Source organism: Hyla sarda, chromosome 6, assembly GCF_029499605.1.
Source record: "Hyla sarda isolate aHylSar1 chromosome 6, aHylSar1.hap1, whole genome shotgun sequence".
NCBI lineage: Eukaryota > Metazoa > Chordata > Amphibia > Anura > Hylidae > Hyla > Hyla sarda.
This window is the reverse complement of record NC_079194.1, coordinates 304373151-304400921: the sequence shown is the minus strand read 5'-3', so window position 1 is coordinate 304400921 and position 27771 is coordinate 304373151. Positions and strand designations below refer to the sequence as shown.

The window sequence follows — 27771 nt, the reverse complement described above, 5'->3', positions numbered from 1 at the left end:
GGATCAGTGGAGGCAGAGCGGTGGGATTAATAATGGGATCAGTGGTGGGATCAGTGGGGGGATCAATGGAGGCAGAGCGGTGGGATTAATAATGGGATCAGTGGTGGGATCAGTGGAGGCAGAGCGGTGGGATTAATAATGGGATCAGCGGTGGGATCAGTGGTGGGAGAGCGGTGGGATCAGTGGAGGGATCAGTGGAGGCAGAGCGGTGGGATTAATAATGGGATCAGTGGTGGGAGAGTGGTGGGATTAATAATGGGATCAGCGGTGGGATCAGTGGTGGGAGAGCGGTGGGATTAATAATGGGATCAGTGGTGGGAGAGCGGTGGGATTAATAATGGGATCAGTGGTGGGAGAGCGGTGGGATTAATAATGGGATCAGCGGTGACAGAGCGGTGGGATTAATAATGGGATCAGCGGTGGGATCAGTGGAGGCAGAGCGGTGGGATTAATAATGGGATCAGTGGTGGGATCAGTGGGGGGATCAATGGAGGCAGAGCGGTGGGATTAATAATGGGATCAGTGGTGGGATCAGTGGAGGCAGAGCGGTGGGATTAATAATGGGATCAGCGGTGGGATCAGTGGTGGGAGAGCGGTGGGATCAGTGGAGGGATCAGTGGAGGCAGAGCGGTGGGATTAATAATGGGATCAGTGGTGGGAGAGCGGTGGGATTAATAATGGGATCAGTGGTGGGAGAGTGGTGGGATTAATAATGGGATCAGCGGTGGGATCAGTGGTGGGAGAGCGGTGGGATCAGTGGAGGGATCAGTGGAGGCAGAGCGGTGGGATTAATAATGGGATCAGTGGTGGGAGAGCGGTGGGATTAATAATGGGATCAGTGGTGGGAGAGAGGTGGGATTAATAATGGGATCAGCGGTGGGATCAGCGGTGACAGAGCGGTGGGATTAATAATGGGATCAGCGGTGGGATCAGTGGTGGGAGAGCGGTGGGATCAGTGGAGGGATCAGTGGAGGCAGAGCGGTGGGATTAATAATGGGATCAGTGGTGGGAGAGCGGTGGGATTAATAATGGGATCAGTGGTGGGAGAGCGGTGGGATTAATAATGGGATCAGTGGTGGGATCAGTGGAGGCAGAGCGGTGGGATTAATAATGGGATCAGTGGTGGGATCAGTGGGGGGATCAATGGAGGCAGAGCGGTGGGATTAATAATGGGATCAGTGGTGGGATCAGTGGAGGCAGAGCGGTGGGATTAATAATGGGATCAGTGGTGGGATCAGTGAGGGGATCAATGGAGGCAGAGCGGTGGGATTAATAATGGGATCAGTGGTGGGAGAGCGGTGGGATTAATAATGGGATCAGTGGTGGGATCAGTGGAGGCAGAGCGGTGGGATTAATAATGGGATCAGTGGTGGGAGTGCGTTGGGATCAGTGGTGGGAGAGCAGTGGGATCAGTGGTGGGAGAGCAGTGGGATCAGTGGTGGGAGAGCAGTGGGATCAGTGGAGCCAGAGCGGTGGGATTAATAATGGGATCAGCGATGACAGAGCGGTAGGATTAATAATGGGATCAGCAATGGCATCGCGGTGGGATTAATAATGGGATCAGCGGTGGGAGAGCGGTGGGATTAATAATGGGATCAGCGGTGACAGAGCGGTGGGATTAATAATGGGATCAGCAGTGGGATCAGTTGTGGGAGAGCGGTGGGATCAGCGGTGGCAGAGCGGTGGGATTAATAATGGGATCAGCGGTGGGAGAGCGGCGGGATTAATAATGGGATCAGTGGTGGGTGAGCGGTGGGATCAGCGGTGACAGAGCGGTGGGATTAATAATGGGAGCAGCAGTGGGATCAGTTGTGGGAGAGCGGTGGGATCAGCAGTGGCAGAGCAGTGGGATTAATAATGGGATCAGCAGTGGCAGAGCGGTGGGATCAGTGAGGATTTAGGGTCATCCATCTCCACAGAGTGATGTCTGGACGGGATCCCGGGGGGAATATGGAGAGATTGAAGTGTAAATTTCCTCCCAGCTCCTATAATTCTTGGGCTGTTATGGTTAGAATCATCTGTGTATATAGACCCCGGGAGACAATGTGATGTTATCCTGACACCGTAACACTGCCTCACCGTAAACACCGCCTCACCGTAAACACCGCCTCACCGTAAACACCGCCTCACCGTAACGCCGCCTCACCAGAAACACCGCCTCATCGTAACACCACCTCACCAGAAACATCGCCTCACCGGAAACTCCGCCTCACCGTAAACACCGCCTCACCGTAAACACCGCCTCACCGTAACGCCGCCTCACCAGAAACACCGCCTCACCGGAAACTCCGCCTTACCGTAACACCGCCTCACCGTAAACACCGCCTCATCGTAACACTACCTCACCAGAAACATCGCCTCACCGGAAACTCCGCCTTACCGTAACACCGCCTCACCAGAAACATTGCCTCACCGGAAACTCCGCCTTACCGTAACACCGCCTCACCAGAAACATTGCCTCACCGGAAACACCGCCTCAGCGTAACACCTCCTCCCCGTAACGCCGCCTCACCAGAAACACCTCCTCATCGTAACACCACCTCACCAGAAACATCGCCTCACCGGAAACTCCGCCTTACCGTAACACCGCCTCACCAGAAACATTGCCTCACCGGAAACACCGCCTCACCGGAAACACCGCCTCAGCGTAACACCTCCTCACCATAACACCGCTTCACCAGAAACACCGCCTCACCGTAACACCTCCTCACTGTAACACTGCCTCACCGGAAACACCGACAATGATGGGGTCTACAGGCCGGGTATATATCCCATGTGCAGCACTCACTGGACAATTCCCTACTATACTTTGTTTCCATTTCCCGTCATTGTAAGATCTCTGTTTGCCTTAAGCGAATGGAAAAGTGACAAAAGCCTAAAATTTATTCAATACTTTCCACAACTGAGGGTTTGTAATAATTGTTTCCAGGACATCATCCCACTGGACACCAGGGCACTCAGCCATTTTTATGCCCTGGTGTATGGTGTATGATACTGTGGTGGTGTATGATACTGTGATGGTGTATGATACTGTGATGGTGTATGATACTGTGATGGTGTATGACACTGTGATGGTGTATGATACTGTGGTGGTGTATGACACTGTGATGGTGCATGGTGTATGACACTGTGATGGTGTATGATGCTGTGATGGTGTATGATACTGTGATGGTGTATGACACTGTGATGGTGTATGATACTGTGATGGTGTATGACACTGTGATGGTGCATGGTGTATGACACTGTGATGGTGTATGATGCTGTGATGGTGTATGATACTGTGATGGTGTATGATACTGTGATGGTGTATGACACTGTGATGGTGTATGACACTGTGATGGTGTATGATACTGTGATGGTGTATGATACTGTGATGGTGTATGACACTGTGATGGTGCATGGTGTATGACACTGTGATGGTGTATGATGCTGTGATGGTGTATGATACTGTGATGGTGTATGACACTGTGATGGTGTATGATACTGTGATGGTGTATGATACTGTGATGGTGCATGGTGTATGACACTGTGATGGTGTATGATGCTGTGATGGTATATGATACTGTGATGGTGTATGACACTGTGATGGTGTATGACACTGTGATGGTGTATGATACTGTGATGGTGTATGATACTGTGATGGTGTATGACACTGTGATGGTGTATGATACTGTGATGGTGTATGATACTGTGATGGTGTATGACACTGTGATGGTGTATGACACTGTGATGGTGTATGATACTGTGATGGTGTATGATACTGTGATGGTGTATGACACTGTGATGGTGTATGATACTGTGATGGTGTATGATACTGTGATGGTGTATGATACTGTGATGGTGTATGACACTGTGATGGTGTATGATACTGTGATGGTGTATGATACTGTGATGGTGTATGACACTGTGATGGTGTATGACACTGTATGGTGTATGATACTGTGATGGTGTATGACACTGTGATGGTGTGTGACACTGTGATGGTGTATGACACTGTGATGGTGTATGATACTGTGATGGTGTATGACACTGTGATGGTGTATGATACTGTGATGGTGTATGATACTGTGATGGTGTATGACACTGTGATGGTGTATGATACTGTGATGGTGTATGATACTGTGATGGTGTATGACACTGTGATGGTGTATAATACTGTGATGGTGTATGACACTGTGATGGTGTATAATACTGTGATGGTGTATGATACTGTGATGGTGTATGATACTGTGATGGTGTATGATACTGTGATGGTGTATTACACTGTGATGGTGTATGATACTGTGATGGTGTATGATGCTGTGATGGTGTATGATACTGTGATGGTGTATGACACTGTGATGGTGTATGATACTGTGATGGTGTATGGTACTGTGATGGTGTATGGTACTGTGATGGTGTATGATACTGTGATGGTGTATGATACTGTGATGGTGTATGGTACTGTGATGGTGTATGGTACTGTGATTGTGTATGGTACTGTGATGGTGTATGGTACTGTGATGGTGTATGATACTGTGATGGTGTATGATACTGTGATGGTGTATGACACTGTGATGGTGTATGACACTGTGATGGTGTATGACACTGTGATGGTGTATGATACTGTGGTGGTGTATGACACTGTGGTGGTGTATGACACTGTGATGGTGTATGGTACTGTGATGGTGTATGAAACTGTGATGGTGTATGATACTGTGATGGTGTATGGTGTATGATACTGTGATGGTGTATGATACTGTGATGGTGTATGACACTGTGATGGTGTATGACACTGTGGTGGTGTATGACACTGTGGTGGTGTATGATACTGTGATGGTGTATGATACTGTGATGATGTATGATACTGTGATGGTGTATGACACTGTGATGGTGTATGACACTGTGATGGTGTATGACACTGTGATGGTGTATGATACTGTGATGGTGTATGATACTGTGATGGTGTATGATACTGTGATGGTGTATGACACTGTGATGGTGTATGACACTGTGATGGTGTATGATACTGTGATGGTGTATGATACTGTGATGGTGTATGGTGTATGATACTGTGATGGTATATGACACTGTGATGGTGTATGACACTGTGATGGTGTATGACACTGTGATGGTGTATGATACTGTGGTGGTGTATGATACTGTGGTGTATGATACTGTGATGGTGTATGATACTGTGATGGTGTATGACACTGTGATGGTGTATGACACTGTGATGGTGTATGACACTGTGATGGTGTATGATACTGTGATGGTGTATGACACTGTGATGGTGTATGGTGTATGATACTGTGATGGTGTATGATACTGTGATGGTGTATGGTGTATGATACTGTGATGGTATATGACACTATGATGGTGTATGATACTGTGATGGTGTATGACACTGTGATGGTGTATGACACTGTGATGATGTATGATACTATGATGTATGATACTGTGATGGTGTATGATACTGTGATGGTATATGACAACTATGATGTATGATACTGTGATGGTGTATGATACTGTGATGGTGTATGGTGTATGATACTGTGATGGTATATGATACTGTTATGGTGTATGATACTGTGATGGTATATGACAACTATGATGGTGTATGTATGGCACTATGATGGTGTATGTATGGCACTATGATGGTGTATGTATGGCACTATGATGGTGTATGTATGGCACTATGATGGTGTATGTATGGCACTATGATGGTGTATGTATGGCACTATGATGGTGTATGTATGGCACTATGATGGTGTATGTATGGCACTATGATGGTGTATGTATGGCACTATGATGGTGTATGATTCTGTGATAATGTATCACACTATGATAGTGTATGGCTCTATTATTGTATATGCCACTATGATGGTGTATGATACTGTAATGGTGTGTGACACTGATGGTGTATGGCACTATGACAGTATTATTTGCATTTTGCACTTTTATTACTAGGACATTGGTAGAACATTGTGTTGGTTTTATTTGGGCACTGTGGTGATAATATATAGTCACTGTTGTGGTGTATATGGCAGTATTATTTGAGCACTGTGGTGATAATATATAGTCACTGTTGTGGTGTATATGGCAGTATTATTTGGGCACTGTGGTGATAATATATAGTCACTGTTGTGGTGTATATCGCAGTATTATTTTGGCACTGTGGTGATAATATATAGTCACTGTTGTGGTGTATATCGCAGTATTATTTTGGCACTGTGGTGATAAAATATAGTCACTGTTGTGGTGTATATGGCAGTATTATTTGAGCACTGTGGTGATAATATATAGTCACTGTTGTGGTGTATATGGCAGTATTATTTGGGCACTGTGGTGATAATATATAGTCACTGTTGTGGTGTATATGGCAGTATTATTTGAGCACTGTGGTGATAAAATATAGTCACTGTTGTGGTGTATATGGCAGTATTATTTGAGCACTGTGGTGATAATATATAGTCACTGTTGTGGTGTATATGGCAGTATTATTTGAGCACTGTTGTGATAATATATAGTCACTGTTGTGGTGTATATGGCAGTATTATTTGAGCACTGTGGTGATAATATATAGTCACTGTTGTGGTGTATATGGCAGTATTATTTGGGCACTGTGGTGATAATATATAGTCACTGCTGTGGTGTATATGGCAATATTATTTGGGCACTATGGTGATAATATATAGTCACTGTTGTGGTGTATATCGCAGTATTATTTTGGCACTGTGGTGATAATATATAGTCACTGTTGTGGTGTATATCGCAGTATTATTTTGGCACTGTGGTGATAATATATAGTCACTGTTGTGGTGTATATGGCAGTATTATTTGGGCACTGTGGTGATAATATATATAGTCACTGTTGTGGTGTATATGGCAGTATTATTTGGGCACTGTGGTGATAAAATATAGTCACTGTTGTGGTGTATATGGCAGTATTATTTGAGCACTGTGGTGATAATATATAGTCACTGTTGTGGTGTATATGGCAGTATTATTTGGGCACTGTGGTGATGATATATAGTCACTGTTGTGGTGTATATGGCAGTATTATTTGGGCACTGTGGTGATAATATATAGTCACTGTTGTGGTGTATATGGCAGTATTATTTGGGCACTGTGGTGATAATATATAGTCACTGTTGTGGTGTATATGGCAGTATTTTTTGGGCACTGTGGTGATAATATATAGTCACTGTTGTGGTGTATATGGCAGTATTATTTGGGCACTGTGGTGATAATATATAGTCACTGTTGTGGTGTATATGGCAGTATTATTTGAGCACTGTGGTGATAATATATAGTCACTGTTGTGGTGTATATGGCAGTATTATTTGGGCACTGTGGTGATAATATATAGTCACTGTTGTGGTGTATATGGCAGTATTATTTGGGCACTGTGGTGATAATATATAGTCACTGTTGTGGTGTATATCGCAGTATTATTTGAGCACTGTGCTGATAATATATATAGTCACTGTTGTGGTGTATATGGCAGTATTATTTGGGCACTGTGGTGATAATATATATAGTCACTGTTGTGGTGTATATAGCAGTATTATTTGAGCACTGTGGTGATAATATATATAGTCACTGTGGTGGTGTATATGGCAGTATTATTTGGGCACTGTGGTGATAATATATAGTCACTGTTGTGGTGTATATGGCAGTATTATTTGGGCACTGTGGTGATAATATATATAGTCACTGTTGTGGTGTATATGGCAGTATTATTTGGGCACTGTGGTGATAATATATAGTCACTGTTGTGGTGTATATGGCAGTATTATTTGGGCACTGTGGTGATAATATATATAGTCACTGTTGTGGTGTATATGGCAGTATTATTTGAGCACTGTGCTGATAATATATATAGTCACTGTTGTGGTGTATATGGCAGTATTATTTGGGCACTGTGGTGATAATATATAGTCACTGTTGTGGTGTATATGGCAGTATTATTTGGGCACTGTGGTGATAATATATATAGTCACTGTTGTGGTGTATATGGCAGTATTATTTGAGCACTGTGGTGATAATATATAGTCACTGTTGTGGTGTATATGGCAGTATTATTTGGGCACTGTGGTGATAATATATATAGTCACTGTTGTGGTGTATATGGCAGTATTATTTGGGCACTGTGGTGATAAAATATAGTCACTGTTGTGGTGTATATGGCAGTATTATTTGGGCACTGTGGTGATAATATATAGTCACTGTTGTGGTGTATATGGCAGTATTATTTGGGCACTGTGGTGATAATATATATAGTCACTGTTGTGGTGTATATCGCAGTATTATTTGAGCACTGTGGTGATAATATATATAGTCACTGTGGTGGTGTATATCGCAGTATTATTTGGGCACTGTGGTGATAATATATATAGTCACTGTTGTGGTGTATATGGCAGTATTATTTGGGCACTGTGGTGATAATATATATAGTCACTGTTGTGGTGTATATGGCAGTATTATTTGAGCACTGTGGTGATAATATATAGTCACTGTTGTGGTGTATATGGCAGTATTATTTGAGCACTGTGGTGATAATATATAGTCACTGTGGTGGTGTATATGGCAGTATTATTTGGGCACTGTGGTGATAATATATAGTCACTGTGGTGGTGTATATGGCAGTATTATTTTGGCACTGTGGTGATAAAATATAGTCACTGTTGTGGTGTATATCGCAGTATTATTTGGGCACTGTGGTGATGATATATAGTCACTGTTGTGGTGTATATGGCAGTATTATTTGGGCACTGTGGTGATAATATATATAGTCACTGTTGTGGTGTATATGGCAGTATTATTTGGGCACTGTGGTGATAATATATATAGTCACTGTTGTGGTGTATATGGCAGTATTATTTGAGCACTGTGGTGATAATATATAGTCACTGTGGTGGTGTATATGGCAGTATTATTTGGGCACTGTGGTGATAATATATATAGTCACTGTTGTGGTGTATATGGCAGTATTATTTGGGCACTGTGGTGATAATATATATAGTCACTGTTGTGGTGTATATGGCAGTATTATTTGAGCACTGTGGTGATAATATATAGTCACTGTGGTGGTGTATATGGCAGTATTATTTGAGCACTGTGGTGATAATATATAGTCACTGTTGTGGTGTATATGGCAGTATTATTTGGGCACTGTGGTGATAATATATAGTCACTGTTGTGGTGTATATGGCAGTATTATTTGAGCACTGTGGTGATAATATATAGTCACTGTGGTGGTGTATATGGCAGTATTATTTGAGCACTGTGGTGATAATATATAGTCACTGTTGTGGTGTATATGGCAGTATTATTTGGGCACTGTGGTGATAATATATAGTCACTGTTGTGGTGTATATGGCAGTATTATTTGGGCACTGTGGTGATAATATATAGTCACTGTGGTGGTGTATATGGCAGTATTATTTTGGCACTGTGGTGATAATATATAGTCACTGTTGTGGTGTATATCGCAGTATTATTTGGGCACTGTGGTGATGATATATAGTCACTGTTGTGGTGTATATGGCAGTATTATTTGGGCACTGTGGTGATAATATATATAGTCACTGTTGTGGTGTATATGGCAGTATTATTTGGGCACTGTGGTGATAATATATATAGTCACTGTTGTGGTGTATATGGCAGTATTATTTGAGCACTGTGGTGATAATATATAGTCACTGTGGTGGTGTATATGGCAGTATTATTTGGGCACTGTGGTGATAATATATATAGTCACTGTTGTGGTGTATATGGCAGTATTATTTGGGCACTGTGGTGATAATATATATAGTCACTGTTGTGGTGTATATGGCAGTATTATTTGAGCACTGTGGTGATAATATATAGTCACTGTGGTGGTGTATATGGCAGTATTATTTGAGCACTGTGGTGATAATATATAGTCACTGTTGTGGTGTATATGGCAGTATTATTTGGGCACTGTGGTGATAATATATAGTCACTGTTGTGGTGTATATGGCAGTATTATTTGAGCACTGTGGTGATAATATATATAGTCACTGTGGTGGTGTATATGGCAGTATTATTGGGGCACTGTAGTGATAACACGTGGACACTGTGGTGATATTATTGGGTCACTGTTGTGGTATATATAGGGCACTATAGTGATATTACTGGTGATTTTAGTGAGAACTATGTTATTGTAGTTTCTACAGTTTGTCATATATACATTGTATCCATTGTACTATCATTTGTAGCCATGTTTGTTACATTTAATGTTACATGTACTAGATATAAATGGACCCTTACTTTTTACTACGGCAGTAATAAAATGTAACCCCTTGGCGACACATGACGTACGTTCAGCAGCCGACACTCACCATCAATGACTGATATCAGTGATCACGCTGATGATGGTCCTTTAACCCTTTAAATGCATCGGCACCACCGCAACACATTTGCAGGGTGCCAATCAGTTAATATGGTGGGCGGAGGTCTTCTGAAAGCCTCTGTGCCGGCCATTATGCCTCAGGCAGACTATACTAGGAGATCGCCGATCTAACTCATCAACTGCATTACATTGATCAGTATAAGCAATCTTATGATTGCTTATAAAGTGTTAAAAATATGAAAAAGAACGGTAAAAAAAAATAAAAAAATAAAAATATATATATATATATATATATATATATATTACACCCTCCCATAATAAAAATGTTAAACCCATTTTCCTATGTTTCAAATAAAAAATATATCTCTGAAGAAATAAATAAAATGTGTCAACAAAAAACAAGCAAAAAAAACCCACTAAATACCAGAATAATAATTATTATGAATAATGATAATAAAAAATTAAGCAATTTTTCTTTTTTTTTTTGGGGGGGGGGGGGGGGGTTACGGCTAATCTAACAAGTCTTCTTTATTCTGTAGGTCGGCACGATTACAACGATACCCGATTTATAAAGATTTTGTTTTATTTTACTGCTTTTAAAAACGTAAAAACTTTTTTTTTTTTAAAGGAAATAAATATGCTTAAAATCACCCTATTCCGACCCCTGTAACTTTTTTCGTGCCGTGATCTGCCGTTTTAATTGGTACCATGTTTGTTCACATGGGGCTTTTAGATGGCTTTTTATTAATAAAATAAAAAATTCTGATAAATGATGTGACAAAAAAATCAGCAATTATTATTGTTATTATTATTTATTTACTTATTTTAATTATGTATTTATAATTTTATATTATTATTATTATTAATTATATATTTTTTAATGTATTTATTTAATATATATTTTTATTATTTTATTTATAATTTTATATTAATAATATCATAATTAATAACATTATTATTATTATTTTATCAAGTCATTTATTTAAAATATATATATATATATATTATTTATTTATAATTTGATGGTAATATTAGAAAGGTGGCTTTACTAAATACAACCATTTCTAATGAAAAAAACAAAATAAAAAAATGTTCTTCAACCTGTGGCTCTCCGGGCATGCTGGGTGCTGTAGTTTTGCAACAGCTGGAGGCACATTGGTTGGGAAACACTGCTGTAGACTCATGTAGGCTTATGGGCTATTTAAAGTGACAGTAACCACTAAGCTTGTTGTGCCCCAGCACAAACAAAATGTAGCATATAACGTCAATTGCTGAATTACATTTTGATTTGGCTTTTCGGGCTGGAAGTTATGGTTTTTGCAACAGCTGGAGGGCCGCAGGTTGCAGAGCGCTGATCTAGACGGACAGAAGAGCGAGGACGGCACTGAGATGGGGCCAGATGTTCCTCATGAGAATGCCTCCCAGAAGTTTTCCCATGATGAACAATGAACATTCTGATGTATAGACACGACTGGTCCACGGATCCTGGTGAGAGGTCACCCCATGTGTATGGGCCCTATACATTGACGCTTATCCTTTAGGGCCCATCAATGTCTTATCTGACAGCATACGGTTCAGTGGTGCCCCCCAAGGGACCCGCTTAGTTTACATACAACACCCTACAAACTCTTCGCTTTCTGCGTGTGCCCCAGGGACAGTTCTTCAAGTCAGAAACCCCAACCCCCTCACCTCCAGTGGATCAATAAAATATTGAGGGGGGAAAGGGGGCATTTTTAGGGTCCAGAGAAGAGGACACTTCCCTATTCTAATGGGCAACTCATTACAATGCCCTTAAAGCAGTGTTTTCCAACCAGGGTGTCTCCAACTGTTGCAAAACCACAACTCCCAGCATGCACTTCCTATCCATTCATACACTAGCACATGTATTCTGCAGGGGGACACTTGCCTGACCCTTCTTTCCTCTGACGTCCAGAATAAAGAGGTCGAGAGGACATCATACACATAGATCAGTGTTTCCCAACCAAAGTGCCTCCTGCTGTTTCAATACTACAACTCCCAGCATGCACTCCCCATCCCCATATACATTAGCAAATGTATTCTGCAAAGGGACACTTGCCCAACCCTTTTCTCCTCTGACACCCAGAGTCGACAGCGAGTTGAGAGGCCATCGTACACATAGATCTGTGTTTCCAAACCAGGGTGCATCCAGCTGTTGCAAATCGACAACTCCCAGCATGCACTCCCCATCCCAATATACACTAGCACATGTATTCTGCAGAGGGACACTTGCCCGATCCTTCTCTCCTCTGACATCCAGAGTCAACAAAGAGTCGAGAGGTCATCGTACACATAGATCAGTGTTTCCCAACCAGGGTGCCTCCAGCTGTTGCAAAGCTACAACTCCCAGCATGCACTCCCCATATACATTAGCACATGTATTCTGCAAAGGGACACTTGCCCAACCCTTTTCTCCTCTGACACCCAGAGTCGACAGCAAGTTGAGAGGCCATCGTACACATAGATCAGTGTTTCCAAACCAGGGTGCCTCCAGCTGTTGCAAAACTACAACCCACAGCATGCCCGGACAGCCTTTGGCTGTCCGGGCATGCTGTGGGTTGTAGTTTTGCAACAGCTGGAGGCACCCTGGTTTGGAAACACTGCCATATAATGAATGCATAGCAAAGGGGGTTGTTAGCAGTGGACAAGCCCTTTAAAATCTATTGTCCAGGACTTCGTCAATTGTGCTGATTTTTTTGTTACAATTGCATCGGGAAAAATATGATCACATACTAAACTGAGATAGAAAAATTTGTCAGATAGGGGGAGGTGGGGGGTGAATGTTTGGAAATGATTTAGGTATCAGTTGTGTGTCCTATATATTGTATTCCTGTGGGATCACATGACATCAGGAATGTGTCAATCACACACATCACATTCCAAGTCAGCGAGAGTAGGAGTTTTGCAACAGCTGGAGGCACACTGGTTGGTAAACACTGATCTATGCGTACGATGGCCTCTTGACTCTCTGTTGACTCTGGATGTCAGAGGAGAGAAGGGTCGGACAAGTGCCCCCCTGCAGAATACGGGTGCTAGTGTATGCAAAGTTGGGGAGTGCATGCTGGGAGTTGTAGTTCAGCAACAGCTGGAGGCACACTGGTTGGTAAACACTGATCTATGCGTACGATGGTCTCTTGACTCTCTGTTGACTCTGGATGTCAGAGGAGAGAAGGGTCAGGCAAGTGCCCCCCTGCAGAATACGGGTGCTAGTGTATGCAAAGTTGGGGAGTGCATGCTGGGAGTTGTAGTTCAGCAACAGCTGGAGGCACACTGTTTGGTAAACACTGATCTATGCGTACAATGGCCTCTCGACTCTCAGTTGACTCTGGATGTCAGAGGAGAGAAGGGTCAGGCAAGTGCCCCCCTGCAGAATACGCGTGCTAGTGTATGCAAAGTTGGGGAGTGCATGCTGGGAGTTGTAGTTCAGCAACAGCTGGAGGCACACTGGTTGGTAAACACTGATCTATGCGTACAATGGCCTCTCGACTCTCAGTTGATTCTGGATATCAGAGGAGAGAAGGGTCGGACAAGTGTCCCCCTGCAGAATACTTGTGCTAGTGTATGCGGGGATGGAGAATGCATGCTGGGAGTTGTAGTCTTACAACAGCTGGAACCACAATGGTTAGACTAGTGGAACCTAATGAAAGTCTCGCACAAATGGCGTAGCCCCGCAAGCTACGTTTTTCGTGCAATTCCCATTAAAATCAACGGATATAATGCAAATTGCATAACTTACCCCTTTTCGTCCCGACTACCTCCAGCGGCAGGAAACTGGCTGCAGGGGGCCCTAAAGCCGGAATCAGGAGATGGGAATACCCCTTTAACTTGTTATGGTTTTCTACCCGTGCCGCGGTTATGCCAAAAATTCCACCCTTTTATTCCAGATCCATATTAAAGTCAGACAACGTTTCGACCAAAGTGATGGTGTGAAATCGCAACACAAGACATCCAACATGCGCAAAATCGTACGTTTGGTCACAGGTGATTGCGTAAAAGTGAATAAAGTAAATGTTTTACTCACCAGATTTGTTTTCCATTGCACGGAGTCGTCTCCCCCCCAATCAGGACCCAATTTGGTGCCTCAGTGGTGGTCTCTCCGGCACAGACCGCTGCGCGCACTTTTCTGCATCCCCACGAGCTCCGGTCCCTGGAATCGCAGTATATTCTGGGTTATGCAGATTACCAACCCAAAAAAACGAATTAGTCTTTTTTTTTTTTTGTCTTTTTGCCCCCCCCTCTCCCTCCGGCCGCCCTCTCAATCACTCCTGGGAGCTTTTACCATTTAAGGTCAATGCTTCATTTGGCTGAAGAAAGTCGTCTCAGAATTTTCTCTACATTTGAAGCAGGGAGTCCGCGCCGTCCACCGAGGCCGCTCTGCGCAAAATAAATAAACTGTAAGAAAAGAGGAAAGAAGAGAAGAATCTCATCCCTTCTCGTCCAGTTCATAAATGATCCCCCCCCCCACCGCCTCCCAAAAACTTCTGCAGCCAAAACTCATATGTGGAGAAGACACCTCGCTGGGAAATCTGCTCTGTGTCAAACCTGATGCTTGTATATATCTGGGATCAGGACCCATCATGGCGGAGCACCCGGGGGGACACGGCGGGATTTATAGAGTCATTCCCATCAAGTAGAGCAAAATGGATCAAATCCAGTGTATCTAAGTCAACTATGTGCTGAGCCATGTATCTAATCCCATGGTGGATGATTCTGTCTGCCGAGCCGTGTATCTAATCTTGTCACATGTGATACTGTCTGCTGAGCTGCTGTATCTAATCATACAATGAATGATACTGTCTGCTGAGCCATGTATCTAATCCATCACATGTGATACTGTCTGCTGAGCTGCTGTATCTAATCATACACTGAATGATACTGTCTGCTGAGCCATGTATCTAATCCATCACATGTGATAATGTCTGCTGAGCCCTGTATTTAATCCAATGCTCATCTGCTGTATCTAATCCTATCATGGGTGATACTCTCTGATGAGCCATGTTCCTAATCCTATCATATGTGATACTGTCTACTGAACCGCTGTATCTAATCCTACAATGGATGATACTATCTGCTGATTCATGTATCTAATTCTATCACGTGATACTGTCTTCTGAGCCAACGGCTGTCCGGGCATGCTGGGAGTTGTAGTTTTGGAACAGCTGGAGGCACGCTGGCTGAGAAACACTGCTCTAGACCCATAAACTAAAGTGACAATAACCTCTAAGCTTGTTGTGCCCCTACTTAACAATATGTTTGAATAGGTTCTTCAGGCCTACGTGCCTAAAGGATTGCAAAATCGTGAAGCAAGCAGCCCCTAAGGCAGCTCAATGATGGCCGCTCTGAGGTCAAGGGTCACAACCTACACCTCCCGGCATCTCAAGGAATCAGATTCGAGTTATCATTGTTTGTTTCGTTGCCCATAACAACCAGAGTTCAGCTTTCATTTTGACCCCCTTAGAAAACTTCCTCTGGTTGGTTGCCATGGGCGACACAGTCACTTTACCTCAGGCCTACTAGGCCTCATCTGTAAAAACATAGGGTCATTACTATAGCAACCAGAGTCCATCTTCCATATTTCTTCCATAGGTGGTCTGGTTGCTATTGGCAACATATTCTCCATTAATAATCTTCCCTAAAAAAAATAAAAATCTGCAGCAAGGGCTCGTTCACACTACGGAAATTGTAAGCGGAAATTCTGTCCAGATTCCGCTTGCGGCAGCCTCCTATAGCGTATTGGTAAATGAGTACGCAGTTCGGAATATCCACTATGGTAATTCTGCAAACCAGATTCCACCGAAAATGTTTCGATGGCGGAGATTTTTTCGCCGGGGCTCTTTTTCTGCAGTAAAATTCCACGTGAAATACGCGACAATTCAAAGTGTCACCAAATCTGTGACTGTGAACGTGGAATTCCATAATGTGAATGTGCCCTTAAGTTACGCTCACACTGAGGAAATTCAGTCGCAATCTTTCTGCTCCGGAATTGGCGCATAGGTCTGTTTTTTTGGCGGAATCTGGTTTGCAGAATTACCATAGTGGATATTCCGAAATGCGTACTCATATACCAATACGCTATAGGAGGCTGCCGCAAGCGGAATCTGGACAGAATTTCCGCTTACAATTTCCTTAGAGTGAACGAGCCCTTGCTGCGGATTTTTTTTTTTTTTTTTTAGGGAAGATTATTAATGGAGAATATGTTGCCAATAGCAATCGTCCCATTGAGAAATCGCAACGAAAGATTGAACACGTGACCACCAATTTCTAATCGGAAGTTGAGTCATGGAAATTCCACAGTTTAAACTGAGCAAAAAAAAGCAAAATCCATTAAAATCAATGGGAGCCTGCTGCAGCGTGGAATTTTTTACAGATAATCTGCGCGGATTCTCTGTAATGTGAACGCTCCCTAAGAGTAACACCGCAGTGGAAGGGGAGGGTTAATAAATGGCGTGCAGGCAGTAGCTGTTACGGGTCGGCAATAAACGTCTGGTGGTCCTGACATGGATCGTGGGTGGTCTGTATATAGGCTGCAAAACACTGGAGATTCCGGCGGCGATACCGTAATCTCCTCTTATACCCTCTACAGATACCGATCGGTTTACACATCTATGTGAAGGTTTAATGATGCGTTATATATAGATACGGACGCTATGTATGTACTCTCACTGGCCACTTTATTAGGTACGTGGGCCAGGTGTTATTAACCCCCAATGTTCGTGACGCCAGAGTGGTTTTTGGGTACCTGAACCACCCAAACGGTATCTCTGTTATCCCAATGTATTGAGAAAGTAAAAGGAGAGTCCACAACCAGGTTATGGTTTACCGGAGGTCAGACAGGTGTTATAGTCTCTACAGCTCGGCCAGAACCCCAGAGAGGTGGCCAGGAACCCGGAAGGACCTCGCAACTTGTGGGGACCAATTATACTTGTAATAGAATTGACGAGGATTGACCAGATAGATAGTGACAGCAGACATAGACTAGACTGTAGATCAGTGGTCTCCAACCTGTGACATCACACACTTCCTCCATATAGACATGATGACATCACACAGTTCCTCCATATGGACATGATGACATCACACAGTTCCTCCATATGGACATGATGACATCACACAGTTTCTCCATATGGACATGATGACATCACACAGTTCTCCATATAGACATGATGACATCACACAGTTCTCCATATAGACATGATGACATCAAACAGTTCTCCATATAGACATGATGACATCACACAGTTCTCCATATAGACATGATGACATCACACAGTTCTCCATATAGACATGATGACATCACACAGTTCTCCATATAGACATGATGACATCACACAGTTCTCCATATAGACATGATGACATCACACAGTTCTCCATATAGACATGATGACATTACACAGTTCTCCATATAGACATGATGACATCACACAGTTCTCCATATAGACATGATGACATCACACAGTTCCTCCATATAGACATGATGACATCACACAGTTCCTCCATATGGACATGATGACATCACACAGTTCCTCCATATGGACATGATGACATCACACAGTTCCTCCATATAGACATGATGACATCACACAGTTCCTCCATATGGACATGATGACATCACACAGTTCCTCTATATGGACATGATGACATCACACAGTTCTCCATATGGACATGATGACATCACACAGTTCTCCATATAGACATGATGACATCACACAGTTGCTCCATATGGACATGATGACATCACACAGTTCCTCCATATGGACATGATGACATCACACAGTTCCTCCATATGGACATGATGACATCACACAGTTCCTCCATATGGACATGATGACATCACACAGTTCCTCCATATGGACATGATGACATCACACAGTTCTCCATATAGACATGATGACATCACACAGTTCTCCATATAGACATGATGACATCACACAGTTCCTCCATATAGACATGATGACATCACACAGTTCTCCATATAGACATGATGACATCACACAGTTCTCCATATGGACATGATGACATCACACAGTTCTCCATATAGACATGATGATATCACACAGTTCTCCATATAGACATGATGACATCACACAGTTCCTCCATATGGACATGATGACATCACACAGTTCCTCCATATGGACATGATGACATCACACAGTTCCTCCATATGGACATGATGACATCACACAGTTCCTCCATATGGACATGATGACATCACACAGTTCCTCCATATGGACATGATGACATCACACAGTTCTCCATATGGACATGATGACATCACACAGTTCTCCATATAGACATGATGATATCACACAGTTGCTCCATATGGACATGATGACATCACACAGTTGCTCCATATGGACATGATGACATCACACAGTTGCTCCATATGGACATGATGACATCACACAGTTCCTCCATATGGACATGATGACATCACACAGTTCTCCATATAGACATGATGACATCACACAGTTCTTCCATATAGACATGATGACATCACACAGTTCCTCCATATAGACATGATGACATCACACAGTTCTTCCATATAGACATGATGACATCACACAGTTCTTCCATATAGACATCATGACATCACACAGTTCCTCCATATAGACATGATGACATCACACAGTTCCTCCATATGGACATGATGACATCACACAGTTCCTCCATATGGACATGATGACATCACACAGTTCTCCATATGGACATGATGACATCACAGAGTTCCTCTATATAGACATGATGACATCACACAGTTCCTCTATATAGACATGATGACATCACACAGTTCCTCCATATGGACATGATGACATCACACAGTTCCTCCATATGGACATGATGACATCACACAGTTCCTCCATATGGACATGATGACATCACACAGTTCTCCATATAGACATGATGACATCACACAGTTCTCCATATAGACATGATGACATCACACAGTTCCTCCATATATACATGATGACATCACACAGTTCCTCCATATGGACATGATGACATCACACAGTTCCTCCATATGGACATGATGACATCACACAGTTCTCCATATAGACATGATGACATCACACAGTTGCTCCATATGGACATGATGACATCACACAGTTCCTCCATATGGACATGATGACATCACACAGTTCCTCCATATGGACATGATGACATCACACAGTTCCTCCATATGGACATGATGACATCACACAGTTCCTCCATATGGACATGATGACATCACACAGTTCTCCATATAGACATGATGACATCACACAGTTCTCCATATAGACATGATGACATCACACAGTTCTCCATATAGACATGATGACATCACACAGTTCTCCATATGGACATGATGACATCACACAGTTCTCCATATAGACATGATGATATCACACAGTTCTCCATATGGACATGATGACATCACACAGTTCCTCCATATGGACATGATGACATCACACAGTTCCTCCATATGGACATGATGACATCACACAGTTCCTCCATATGGACATGATGACATCACACAGTTCCTCCATATGGACATGATGACATCACACAGTTCCTCCATATGGACATGATGACATCACACAGTTCTCCATATAGACATGATGACATCACACAGTTGCTCCATATGGACATGATGACATCACACAGTTGCTCCATATGGACATGATGACATCACACAGTTGCTCCATATGGACATGATGACATCACACAGTTCTCCATATAGACATGATGACATCACACAGTTCCTCCATATAGACATGATGACATCACACAGTTCCTCCATATGGACATGATGACATCACACAGTTCCTCTATATAGACATGATGACATCACACAGTTCCTCTATATAGACATCATGACATCACACAGTTCCTCCATATGGACATGATGACATCACACAGTTCCTCCATATAGACATGATGACATCACACAGTTCGGTGTCACTGTTCCTTTCTGTCATCTCGAACCAGTCTGCCCATACTTTTCTGACATCAACAAGGCATTTTCCTTCCCAAATGTTCATGTCTGTACTGATCCTAAATTACAGCCTGCATTATACCCCAGAGCTGCACTCACTATTCTGCTGGTGGGGTAACTGTGTACATACATTACATTACTATCCTGTACTGATCCTGAGTTATATCCTATATTATCCTCCAGAGCTGTACTCACTATTCTGCTGGTGAGGTCACTGTGTACATACATTACATTACTTATCCTGTACTGATCCTGAGTTATATCCTGTATTATACTCCAGAGCTGTACTCACTATTCTGCTGGTGGGGTCACTGTGTACATACATTATATTACTTATCCTGTACTGATCCTGAGTTATATCCTGTATTATACCCCAGAGCTGCACTCACTATTCTGCTGGTGGGGTAACTGAGTACATACATTACATTACTATCCTGTACTGATCCTGAGTTATATCCTGTATTATACTCCAGAGCTGTACTCGCTATTCTGCTGGTGAGGTCACTGGGTACATACATTACGTGTCCTGTACTGATCCTGAGTTATATCCTGTATTATACCCCAGAGCTGTACTCACTATTCTGCTGGTGAGTTCACTGTTTATATACATTACATTACTTATCCTGTACTGATCCTGAGTTATATCCTGTATTATACTCCAGAGCTATACTCACTATTCTGCTGGTGAGGTCACTGTGTACATACATTACATTACTTATCCTGTACTGATCCAGAGTTATATCCTGTATTATACTCCAGAGCTGCACTCACTATTCTGCTGGTGGGGTCACTGTGTACATACATTACATTACTTATCCTGTACTGATCCTGAGTTATATCCTGTATTATACACCAGAGCTGTACTCACTATTCTGCTGGTGGGGTCACTGTGTACATACATTACATTACTTATATTGTACTGACCCTGAGTTATATCCTGTATTATACTCCAGAGCTGTACTCACTATTCTGCTGGTGAGGTCACTGTGTACATACATTACATTACTTATCCTGTACTGATCCTGAGTTATATCCTGTATTATACCCCAGAGCTGTACTCACTATTCTGCTGGTGAGGTCACTGTGTACATACATTACATTACTTATCCTGTACTGATCCTGAGTTATATCCTGTATTATACTCCAGAGCTGTACTCACTATTCTGCTGGTGAGGTCACTGTGTACATACATTACATTACTTATCCTGTACTGATCCTGAGTTATATCCTGTATTATATCCTGGAGCTGCACTCACTATTCTGCTGGAGAGGTCACTGTGTACATACATTACATTACTTATCCTGATAGTGATGCGGGGATGAGGTAATTATACGTGGGTCCTGGATCCAGGATGTTTTTACTGCTAATGGGGAGAGGAAGTTTATGTCTGAACAGTGGACACAGAACAGAGCAGGAAAAACATGGCCGCTGCTCTTACAGGGGGAGAACTTGTTTGACAGCTGGGAAAGTTGGGTGGTAGCCAGTTTGTCTCCCATGGGGGGGGGGGGGGGGAGCACCTACCTTTCCTACACTTTTGAATGGCATATCTAACTTTGAAAGGCTATTTGTCCCTTTCTGAATTCGCCATTCGGGACTATAGGAAAGCTGAGTGGCAATCACCATGTGTGCTGTAATGGCAGCCATACTAGTTTACTAATCAGCTTTCCTTGACACATAGGCATAGTAATCTTACAGTTGGGTGACAGTAAGGTAACAGGGACAATAGGTGGTTAGATTTGCCATTCTGGAGTCTAGAAAAGCTGTATGAGAAATCCTGTGACAATTGTAATAGCAACAATATTAGTTGCAATCCATCTTTTGCTAGCGATGTATAAATTACCCAATAACTAGTCACATTTCCCATTCAGGACTTCCATTTAGTAATAGGCTAGAGGGCGCTGTTTACCAAAAAAAAAAATCATAAGATTTGCCATTCAGGACTCTAGGAGAGCTAAGTGACAACCCCTCTAGTTGCAACTCTATTAATAACCACCAAGCTTTCTTAGAAACAGACAGATAATGATATTATAGTAAAGTAAAACAAATTATAGCAGGTTCTGAATCACTTAAGTAACTGATCAGTTTTGCCATTCAGGACTCTGGGAAAGCTGATTGAGAAATGTAACAGCAACTACAGTATTTCTCTTCCCAGCTTTCCACAGCCAGATACACATATGATAGAAGAAGCTGATGACCAATCAACCCAACAGATTTGCCGTTCAGGACTTTCAGAAAGCCCTTGTAATGGCAACAATATGGATACATACCCAGCTTTCCCAGAAATAGAAATAGTGTTATGTTACAGAAGTGATATGATAGCAAGGAATAACTCTCTACATTATAACTGACAAATGATTGCCATTCTGGACTTTAGTAAAGCCGAGTGACAGCCCATACCATGGTAGTGGGAGCAGCATCTTTTTGTCTTCTTACTTCTGTACAGTTACATTTAAAGGAAGACTCCTGTGCCAGGGCATGCTGGGAGTTGTAGTTTTACAAAAGCCACTGATTAGGGAGAACTACTATAGAGCAGTGTTTCCCAACCAGTGTGCCTCCAGCTGTTGAAAAACAACTCCCAGCATGCCCGAACAGCCTTTGGCTGTCCGGACATGCTGGAAGTTGTTGTTTTGCAACAGCTGGAGGCACCCTGGTTGGGAAACACTGCTTAGATTCTGAAGTTTGACTTTGTCCTAGGCCTGGCTGGAAGTCCAATAAGGTCCTAGGATAAAGCTATGGGGCTCCTGTACAAAGCTGTCCGGGCATGCTGGGGGTTGTAGTTTTACAACAGCTGGAGGCACCCTGGTTGGGAAACACTGTTTTAGATTCTACAGTTTGACTTTGTCCTAGACCTGGCTCGAAACCCAATAAGGTCCTAGGGTGAAACTATGTTGTTCCTATACAAAACTTAGTTGTCCGGGCATGCTGGGAGTTGTAGTTTTGCAACAGCTGGAGGCACATTGGTTGGAAAACAATATTGTATGTATATGATGGCCCCTGTTGACTCTGGACGTCAGAGATGAGAAGGGTCGGGCAAGTGTCCCTCAGCAGAATACATGTGCTAGTGTATACAGGGATGGGGATGTGCATGCTGGGAGTTGTAGTTTTGCAACAGCTGGAGGCACCCTGATTGGGAAACACTGCTTTAGATTCTGCAGTATGACTTTGTCCTAGGCCTGGCCGGAAGCCTAATATCCTAGGTTGAATCTATGGGGCTCCTATATGAAGTCTTCGGCTGTCCGGGCATGCTGGGGGTTGTAGTTTAGCATCAGCTGAGCCATAAGTGGAGGAGTAGTCAGTAGTGAATTTTGCGTTGCGCTTGTTGTCCCGGCGCTCGTGTGAATGCGCCCCGGGGTGTTTTCTCTGACCGCCCCGGTGACATTTGGAGATAACATCTGGATGTGAGAGCGGTGTCACATATCTGCAGCGACTCCTAAATCCGTACCAGTGACCCCCTGGTGCTAGCAGTACAAGAACAAGATGGCGGCGGGGTGACTAACGCATTCGGCTGCGCAGCCCGGGCCACATGCCGAGAGTTTGTTTGTTGTTTTAATTCTGCGCTGAGAGTTTTTTATACTTCTGACATTTTTATGATGTGATGAGTGCGGTGTAAAAAAAAGTCACTAAACAACAGTAATAGGATAGTGAGACAACATGGCGACCTCTATGACAACCAGCAATTGTTTCCAGTCTAGACAATGCTCTGTGAGCTAAACCTCCTGATACATTGTACATAGCTAGTCCTGCTCTCAGCTGAGAAGTGATACAATTGTATCCAGTCTAGACAATGCTCTGTGAGCTAAACCTCCTGGACCCCAGACGGATACATTGTACATAGCTAGTCCTGCTCTCAGCTGAGAAGTGATACAATTGTATCCAGTCTAGACAATGCTCTGTGAGCTAAACATCCCGGACTCCAGACTGATACATTGTACATAGCTCGTTCTGCTCTCAGCTGAGAAGTATATACAATTGTATCCAGTCTAGACAATGCTCTGTGAGCTAAACATCCCGGACTCCAGACTGATACATTGTACATAGCTCGTCCTGCTCTCAGCTGAGAAGTGATACAATTGTATCCAGTCTAGACAATGCTCTGTGAGCTAAACCTCCTGATACATTGTACATATCTAGTCCTGCTCTCAGCTGAGAAGTGATACAATTGTATCCAGTCTAGACAATGCTCTGTGAGCTAAACATCCTGGACCCCAGACTGATACATTGTACATAGCTCGTCCTGCTCTCAGCTGAGAAGTGATACAATTGTATCCAGTCTAGACAATGCTCTGTGAGCTAAACATCCTGGACCCCAGACTGATACATGGTACATAGCTAGTCCTGCTCTCAGCTGAGAAGTGATACAATTGTATCCAGTCTAGACAATGCTCTGTGAGCTAAACATCCTGGACCCCAGACTGATACATGGTACATAGCTAGTCCTGCTCTCAGCTGAGAAGTGATACAATTGTATCCAGTCCAGACAATGCTCTGTGAGCTAAACATCCTGGACCCCAGACTGATACATGGTACATAGCTAGTCCTGCTCTCAGCTGAGAAGTGATACAATTGTATCCAGTCTAGACAATGCTCTGTGAGCTAAACATCCTGGACCCCAGACTGATACATTGTACATAGCTCGTCCTGCTCTCAGCTGAGAAGTGATACAATTGTATCCAGTCTAGACAATGCTCTGTGAGCTAAACATCCTGGACCCCAGACTGATACATTGTACATATCTAGTCCTGCTCTCAGCTGAGAAGTGATACAATTGTATCCAGTCTAGACAATGCTCTGTGAGCTAAACATCCTGGACCCCAGACTGATACATTGTACATAGCTAGTCCTGCCCTCAGCTGGGAAGTGATACAATTGTATCCAGTCTAGACAATGCTCTGTGAGCTAAACCTCCTGGACCCCAGACTGATACATTGTACATAGCTAGTCCTGCTCTCAGCTGAGAAGTGATACAATTGTATCCAGTCTAGACAATGCTCTGTGAGCTAAACATCCTGGACCCCAGACTGATACATTGTACATAGCTCATCCTGCTCTCAGCTGAGAAGTGATACAATTGTATCCAGTCTAGACAATGCTCTGTGAGCTAAACATCCTGGACTCCAGACTGATACATTGTACATAGCTAGTCCTGCTCTCAGCTGAGAAGTGATACAATTGTATCCAGTCTAGACAATGCTCTGTGAGCTAAACATCCTGGACTCCAGACTGATACATTGTACATAGCTCGTCCTGCTCTCAGCTGAGAAGTGATACAATTGTATCCAGTCTAGACAATGCTCTGTGAGCTAAATATCCTGGACTCCAGACTGTTACATTGTACATAGCTAGTCCTGCTCTCAGCTGAGAAGTGATACAATTGTATCCAGTCCAGACAATGCTCTGTGAGCTAAACATCCTGGACCCCAGACTGATACATGGTACATAGCTAGTCCTGCTCTCAGCTGAGAAGTGATACAATTGTATCCAGTCTAGACAATGCTCTGTGAGCTAAACATCCTGGACCCCAGACTGATACATGGTACATAGCTAGTCCTGCTCTCAGCTGAGAAGTGATACAATTGTATCCAGTCCAGACAATGCTCTGTGAGCTAAACATCCTGGACCCCAGACTGATACATGGTACATAGCTAGTCCTGCTCTCAGCTGAGAAGTGATACAATTGTATCCAGTCTAGACAATGCTCTGTGAGCTAAACATCCTGGACCCCAGACTGATACATTGTACATAGCTCATCCTGCTCTCAGCTGAGAAGTGATACAATTGTATCCAGTCTAGACAATGCTCTGTGAGCTAAACATCCTGGACCCCAGACTGATACATTGTACATATCTAGTCCTGCTCTCAGCTGAGATGTGATACAATTGTATCCAGTCTAGACAATGCTCTGTGAGCTAAACATCCTGGACCCCAGACTGATACATTGTACATAGCTAGTCCTGCCCTCAGCTGGGAAGTGATACAATTGTATCCAGTCTAGACAATGCTCTGTGAGCTAAACCTCCTGGACCCCAGACTGATACATTGTACATAGCTAGTCCTGCTCTCAGCTGAGAAGTGATACAATTGTATCCAGTCTAGACAATGCTCTGTGAGCTAAACATCCTGGACCCCAGACTGATACATTGTACATAGCTCGTCCTGCTCTCAGCTGAGAAGTGATACAATTGTATCCAGTCTAGACAATGCTCTGTGAGCTAAACATCCTGGACTCCAGACTGATACATTGTACATAGCTCGTCCTGCTCTCAGCTGAGAAGTGATACAATTGTATCCAGTGCAGATGTAATTAATGTAATTATAAATATTTACAGTCCTTGACATGAAGCAGGGGTATTGAGAATCCTCTTGAGTTTGTGTTGTTTTTAGGGGTTCCGTTTTGGCAGCCGCCATCTTGGTTTACATGACTCAGGTTTGTCTCCCACTCGTTCGGGAAATGAATGAACGTGAGTTTCCGCTCCACATCGGTTGTTTATAGTTCTCACTGTGTCCGCACTTCACATCGATACAGGAGGACGAGACGTTCTGCAATGGGGGGATCCATCATGGAAAGATCCAGAACGGCATCCGGAGGAAACAACATAAGACCCTCAGGGAAAGCTGGGATTTGTAGTTCTGAACTGCTTGAGAGCAACAGTTTAGACTGGAGAGTAATGATTACAGAGTAGCTATCTGTAGTTGGAACTACTAGTACCAATTTAGCTCACAGAGCATTGTCTAGACTGGATACAATTGTATCACTTCTCAGCTGAGAGCAGGACTAGCTATGTACAATGTATCAGTCTGGAGTCCAGGGTGTTTAGCTCACAGAGCATTGTCTAGACTGGATACAATTATATCTCTTCTCAGTTGAGAGCAGGACGAGCTATGTACAATGTATCAGTCTGGGGTCCAGGATGTTTAGCTCACAGAGCATTGTCTAGACTGGATACAATTGTATCACTTCTCAGCTGAGAACAGGACGAGCTATGTACAATGTATCAGTCTGGAGTCCAGGATGTTTAGCTCACAGAGCATTGTCTAGACTGGATACAATTGTATCACTTCTCAGCTGAGAGCAGGACTAGCTATGTACAATGTATCAGTCTGGGGTCCAGGATGTTCAGCTCACAGAGCATTGTCTAGACTGGATACAATTGTATATACTCAGCTGAGAGCAGGACGAGCTATGTACAATGTATCAGTCTGGAGTCCAGGATGTTTAGCTCACAGAGCATTGTCTAGACTGGATACAATTGTATCACTTCTCAGCTGAGAACAGGACGAGCTATGTACAATGTATCAGTCTGGAGTCCAGGATGTTTAGCTCACAGAGCATTGTCTAGACTGGATACAATTGTATCACTTCTCAGCTGAGAGCAGGACTAGCTATGTACAATGTATCAGTCTGGGGTCCAGGATGTTTAG

At 43.2% G+C, this 27771-nt stretch overlaps 2 protein-coding genes across 11 annotated transcripts in view; one reads left to right on the top strand and one right to left on the bottom strand.

Annotated features, from left to right (window-relative positions):
* Positions 1-27771, top strand: part of DKK3 (dickkopf WNT signaling pathway inhibitor 3) — an 87343-nt gene that overhangs the window by 2352 nt on the left and 57220 nt on the right. The gene's annotated exons all lie outside the window — the stretch shown is intronic.
* IRAG1 (inositol 1,4,5-triphosphate receptor associated 1) overlaps positions 1-27771 on the bottom strand; it is a 128835-nt gene that overhangs the window by 93838 nt on the left and 7226 nt on the right. For 3 of the 10 annotated variants that reach the window (XM_056527983.1, XM_056527993.1, XM_056527994.1), the window contains exons 1-3: positions 15476-15847; positions 14658-14752; positions 14400-14525 (exon numbers count right to left, since the gene is read on the bottom strand). The exons of 1 other annotated variant lie outside the window; for it this stretch is intronic. The gene's annotated coding sequence lies outside the window, so the exon portion shown is untranslated. Of the gene's footprint in view, positions 1-14399; positions 14544-14657; positions 14753-15475; positions 15848-27771 lie in introns of those variants that run through there. 6 more of the 10 variants (XM_056527984.1, XM_056527986.1, XM_056527988.1 and 3 more) reach the window with 6 other exon arrangements.